The sequence below is a fragment of the Symphodus melops genome (assembly GCF_947650265.1).
Source record: "Symphodus melops genome assembly, chromosome: 1".
Classification (NCBI taxonomy): Eukaryota; Metazoa; Chordata; class Actinopteri; order Labriformes; family Labridae; genus Symphodus; species Symphodus melops.
In genome coordinates, this window is record NC_136691.1 from 54,193,737 (window position 1) to 54,200,543 (window position 6,807).

Sequence of the window (6,807 nt, forward strand, 5' to 3'; positions counted from 1 at the left end):
TTTATAATCCTGCTTCCTGCCGTTGAGAGAATCATCACCGACATACAGAGAGCACGTAGCAGGGCCGTGTATTTAGGATGAAGTGTGAGGGAAGTGAGCTGAGCGTTCTCGTCGCCAGAGGCAGAGCGAGGTGAAAGCAGAGCCGCGGCGAGGAAGAGCGGCGGGGAAAGTGGAGACAGAAGAGACGGGAGACAGACGTATCGGCGTCTCGACTCCACTTTCACCGTCACTCTGACTTCATTAAGTGAACCAGGGAGGAGAGAGCCGTGTCCGTGTCGCCATGGTAACCCCCCCCATCGTTTAGGCCATGATGGAGAGGGAACACACTAAACATTTTCTTCTTAACTTTTTTTATACAGTAGAATCATTTTGATTTCTCATCTTGGACGCCATTATTTAGAAAGTTTCCGTTTTTATAACGATGACGAGAAAAACACTTTCTATGCTTCAACGCGTCACGTTTATTGGAAATATTTAACGATTCAACGCTTCTACAACTAATCATAGTATTAACATGATCAGGATTTGAGCAGTTTTAATAAACTTCATCTGAATGAGTGCAAATACACACGAACAAACACGTAACGTGAATAAGGTGTTTGTATGAGGACGTGCAGCTCAGTGAACAAGTGTGTTTGGAGTGTTTTCTCAGGATTTATCAACACGGGGTTTAGCGAAGTCGACATCAACGTACTGAAGAGCCCCAGTAAACGGAGACACAGGAAGTATGTCGATGCATATTGTCCACCGAGGGCTTCCGTAGTTTCCTCTCGTACAGGTCGGTGGTTTGAAGGCGAGGCTTCTGCGCCGTTTGTTTGCAGTACGGTGAAGCGTCAGATAGCAGCTACCTTCACATTAATTTGTGCAAATGTAGTTGTGAAAAAAAAAAAAAATCGGGAGGAAAAACAGGAAGGTGGATTGAGTCAACAATCAGAGACAGAGACCAGGGAATGACCCGGGGAAAGGAGCCACAGGTCCGATCTGAAGCCAGGTCGTCCACCTGGACCATGCAGCTGCACTTCACATTCAGTCATTGCACTTTGCGTGATCTGAAGTGGTCGGTGAACATGTGGATCGACAGGTGAGCACGTCTGCTGGAGGTGTCGTCATGTCCCAGCCTCGTCCTCACTGGAGGACTTCAGAGCATCAAAGCTGCTTTCACACTGACGTGAGAGTCTGCTAGTGGCAATGATGCTTGAGATCCATTAGTGTTACTCCTCCAAGCCTTTGTGCTGTCGGTGGTGAGCTGGTAGCTCGACATTAGCATGAAGGCCTCGATTTTTACAAGCTGTGGCTTCGACGCTCAGAGAGGGATTGTCCAAACCTACAGAGCATGTCCCGCCCTGGGCCATGTGGGCTACATGAATTAGCTAATGGGACGGACAAAGTGCTAGCCCTGGGATGCTTTCATGTTTCTCCGTTGGAGTTACATAAGTCTGCTTCCCGCCCCGCCTGATGCAGGCTGTGCGAGCGCTCGCACACAGTGCCAGCGAGGAGGGGATCCTCGTTTAACCTTGGCACATAACTGATTAATCCAAATGTCATTTGCATATAAGGTTATCTAATTTTGGATTTCACAGTGAAGCGCGGTGCTGATGGGAGATAACGCTGGTATGTTCTAGGTCTAGTTCGCTGCTCTCATGAGCATCACTGCGGCGTGCCAAAACAATGGCTCTTCTTCTTATTAAAGCTGCTTTAAGTTCTCAGCGCTCGCCGGGCAGCAGATTTATGTATGTGGAATTTTAATTACATGCTGACTCGGGCGGGCGGGCGGGGGCGGGCGGGGCGGGGGGGTCCCATCTTAACTTTACTTTTCACAAGTTCAAAAGCTTCAGCACGCACGAGGATCGCTGTCAGTTCACTATCACCACGTTTCACTTGAGTTTGATGCCACAGGTTTTTAAAATGATAAAATCTCCATTTCATGATCAATAGTTTGATAATAACCAAAGCTCTAGAAATGCACATCTGTTTCAATATATTTACCAAATAAAATAAAACAAACGACACCACCTGCACGCTGCCTCAACATTTAGCAAAATATGTTCTCCGTTTTTTCGTGCACATTGGACGGTGAAGTTTCAGGAGTCCAAACAGTGACTGAGCCAACGCTGCATGCTGATGATTAGTTTTTTTTTGTTTTGGTTTGAAAGCAGGTGATTGATTGATGGAGCAGCGGAAGCGTGGAGTGTTCAGTGTGTGCGCCAAGTACGGCGGCTGTCGTCTTTCAAAGTGGACGGCTCGGGTTCAAATCCGACCTGTAGTGCCCTTTAGCATTGGGAATGTGTCTTTAAAGACATCCAGCTTTGTGTTCCAGTCTTAATAGAAAAAAGACAGATTGTCTTTGTCTCAGTTGTTGCCGTCTTCATGACTCATTTATCTTACTACGTGACTTTTTAAAAAAGATTTTTAGGACTCAGTCGTGACATGCTGTGGATGTTTGTCGAACGCTGACTTCAACTTCACTTGTTCAGCCCTTTCTATCTCTCTAAGTTCTGCTTTCTCTCGTGGCATCGCACACACACACACACACACACACACACACACACACACAGGACCGTGTAAACAAGGATGGTTTGAAGAAGCAGGGCTCCTGTAGGAGGCAGAGAAGGAGGAGGGACACAATGGAGGAGAAGCTGCTCACTGTATTTTTAGCTCTGCCCCTGTGCTGCTGCAGTGATGAGGAAAGAACAAGGCCAGGTTGTGCCTCCCACCTGCCTTCACCTGTGGAGGAGCGAAACGCACCAGGGTCAGATCCACACATGGACGCCTGCAGTGTGTTGCAACAGGAAAAAAAAGACACCGGATTCATTCTAATTGTCTTTTGTTGTTTCCGACTTTATCGTCCGTGCTAACTCGTGCTAACTGAGCGTCTCTCATCTGATCCAGAGAGATCCCACATTTCCTCTCCATTTGTCTCTTCTGTGTGCTCAGCTTGAGTTCAATCAGACACAATAAGAGCGTTTACCTTCCTTTCTCTCTCTCTCTCATTGTTTGGTGACTCAAACTAACCTGACCTGACCTTCTTTTTTTAAAGACAGAAAGGATAAATGTTTGTTCACCTTCAGGTGCTTTTTGGAAGTCAATCAAAGACTCACCTGTGTGAGCTCGTCAGCACACGAAAATTATCAACTTTAATACAACACACGCAAAAAAAAAACAAGCAAATGATTCTTGTTTCAATACCTTATCAAAAAAAATATATATATAAAAATCCTTGATAATAAAAAATGCATTTCTTTTTTTAATGGAAACAAACTCCTGCACAAATACATTGGCAATGTTTAAGTGCAGATATGTTGGCAGTGTGTTTCTGCAGCCAGGCCAGCTTCTCCTTCGCTGCCGCCTCCTCTGCTCTCTTTTCTTTGAAAGACTCCGAGACGTAGCGTCGCATCTTCATCATGTCACTGAACCCTCTCCCTCTCTTTTTTTTTTTATCCCAGCTGCAGCTTTGATTTAAAACAGGATTGAACATCCAGCTAGATAGATACTTTATTGATCCTGAGGGAAATTAAAGACTCTGTGGTGTTTATTTTGTGGAGCATGTAATAAACGGAGATTGCATCATTTTTAAAGAAAGATCTGAAGTGCTGAACCTTCTGTCCTCACACCTGCAGACTCTTTAGAAGTGCAAACACTGGAGGCCTGTGAAGTGTTTGAAAGGCTTTAGGGTCAAAAAAATAAATAAAAAATCTTGTAAGAAGCATATTAGCATGCACCCTTCACTAATGTAACCTCCTGAGGATCCTATTTAACACAACAGATCAATAGAAGTGATTAAAGTAGGCGCTCAGCAGGGAAGAAGGCAGATGCAATTTTTCATGAGCCCGAAGGCGGGCAGATTTAGTAGGATATAAATCAATTTGATATCCAGTTATGTGCCGAATAATGTCTGTTTATCTGGGTTACAGCCATGATTAATGATGCCTCCGGTTTTTTTTGCCCTTACGAGATGCTCAGCGGGACAGAACAGCCTTCTTTGGTCAAACGCAGATGGATGGTTAAAGTCTCTCGCTCTGACCGCAGAGCAGCTCAGACGCTCTCGTCTGAAGCCCTCTGACATTTTAACTGGATTGGCTCATAAGCCCATCAACTCGATCGAGGATTGTTGGCGGAAGGCCGACGCTGTGTTTGTCTGCGCGGCGTCATGTGAGTCTGATCTCTGGTATTTCAGGCGGTCCCGGAGAGAGAGAGGGGGGGGGGGTCTTACATTTTCCACTTGTGGTCCAAAGGGTTCCAACCTCGAGACAGTCATGAGGGAACCCCCTCCCCCGGTCTGGGATTCACCACCTCCTGTGTTGCTCCTACAACAAGGCTAAATATAAAGGGGCACCACCATTATGGCCTTCAGGGAAACGGCGTCCTCGGAGCCGACACCTCCCTCTCACTTCTCGGCGTTGTGTCAGCAGCTGCTGCTCTCTGTCCGGTCTGCTCTCAAACCCTCAGCTGTGTGTCGCACCTTCGCACGGACAGAGCTGCTAATGCTCTGTTCTCTCATCGTGACAAGAGTCAGGCTGGTTGTGCTGCAGGGGCGACACCACAAGAGCATCAGGAGCACTTTGGGCCCGATTCTGCCCCTCTGACAAAACAAGCAACCTCATGTTTTTTTGTTTTTGGCCAGAGTGATCTGATCTGCTCCGATGAACATCGAGGCCGCTCAAATCACAGCAAGCATAAAAACCGCTAAGAATCAATTTTAACATCTCCACGACTTCATCCTGAAGCCTCACGTGTTCAAAGACCAGTTCTTGGCCCTAGTCTCACCTGACCCAGAGATGCTGTGAGGTTTCCACCTCTCAGAGTCCTGAAGCCTGGCTCTCTGTGGATGGGTTGTGTTTGTGTGTGTCGTGCTCTTTTGCTCATGTAGAAACAGAAACGTTCTGATCATTCGGACCGAGCAGGTTTCTGCCGTTACGATGGGACGCTCCGTGTTCCCACACGCGGTGTCCAACAGGCGTCCTGCAGACTTTAAACTTGAACACTGTTACAGTAAAAATAGAAGAATGACAATAACTGTTTATGATACCATGGCAACGCACATACTGTCCCATTTCTTGTTTGTTTTTTTTTTATTACCAAAAGATGCAGCCAAACATGCAGTTTTCGGGTTAAAGATGGGACTGATGATCTGTCGAATTGTTTCTTGAGTATGGGGTTAGGGTCAGTCAGCGATCATGACTGCTCGCTCCTCTGTGAATATCGTATTGGGTGTCTCTGTCATTGTCACCGTGTTGCTCATGTCCTTGCACTTGTCTCCTGTCATTGTTCTGACTTTTCCGCTCCGGGGACAAATGAAGTGAACGTTGATATTCCTTAAAAGAGAAAAGCGGAGGTTGTATCGTTTAAAAAAAAAACAAAACCCAAAACGTGCCGTCTTGATGAATCTGAAAGCAGCCTCAGCAGGAGAGGCTTCTCAGTGTGGAGCTGTGTGAGGATGCTGTGCACTGGGGTGTGCTGCTGTTGCGTCACTGCCTGGAGGGGAGACGAGTCTGTATTTTTAGAAGGGAATGAGCATATTCTCTGAACAAACAACGTCAGGCACTCTGCTTGCGTATGCTAGGATTATTGTGAGCGGGCTATTTTTAAGCCGTGTGTGTGTGTGTGTGTGTGTGTGAGAGAGAGGGAGAGAGAGAGAGAGAGAGAGTGCTTTTTTTTTTCTGGGTCAAGCACGGTGCCAGTGTACTCTCTCGTGGCGGCTGCTGAATCGTGCACCACGGGGAGCGGCGTTGTACCTGCAGAATCTGCATCGATCACCGACGACAAGTCAATTTAAGGACTGAATCTCAGCAGCTCATTTCCACGGCTTTACGACACGCGACGAGGCCTTCAAGTCTCGGTCAGGTTACAGCGTGTACACGTCGACAACAACACACACAGACTGCCCGAGTCTGTTTGGGTCTGTCTCCAGTAATCTGGAAAAAGGGAGACATGTTTCAGCTCCTAAGATTTCCAAATGCAGGAATCAAAAATCCTGATATGCAAATCAGATTTTTAATGTTTTTAAAAAACTACAGACGCCTTTAAAGTCGCACCAGCGTGATTTAAAGCTCCTGTAAGAAACGTGAGGTTCATCACGGCGACCTCGCTGCTCCTCTAAAAAACCTTTCGTTTGTTTCTCACTAAAATCATCATCACAATCCAAATAGATCATAAAATGTTTCTTTACTTTAAAGCAATGTCAGAGTAAAAGATCAAATCCTCATATGAAGTCATGACGTTGGAAGATGAGTGTGTGTTGATTGAACTCAACGGATGGATAAGCTCGGATTCAGGGAACGTTTGGGAACGTCTCATCGACAGATTTATTTCCAAAAGTGATATTTAATTTTCTGTCGCTTTGATAACTCCCTTTCCTCTGCGTCTGCAGCACGACGATCCCGCCTCTCCGAGCTGGGACTGTCCGTCTGTTGGACTTCCTCTTCTTGTTCCTCTCCGTTTGTCTCGTCCACTCTCTCTCTCTCTCTCTCTCTCTCTCTCTCTCTCCACATACCTGCTGTCACTTCCTGGTGTGCCTGTCTGTGCTATCTGGTTGCACTTTGGCTCCTCCTCATGCCGATAATCAGACAGTAAAACAATCGGAGTCTCCGTGCGTCACACTGAATGACTTCAAACACTCGGCATCAGTTGTAACCAGCGGACGAGCTGCTGTCACAATCCTGCAGCAGATAGTGGCTGCTGTTTATTATCCACGCTGTAAACAAGGATGAGCGCCGGGTGACCTTCCCCTCTAAAGCCTGCTCGCTCACAGCTCCGGGCCTCTCATGCTCTTGAGCTGCAGGCTTTTCTCCGGGCCTCTCCGGGCTAGCC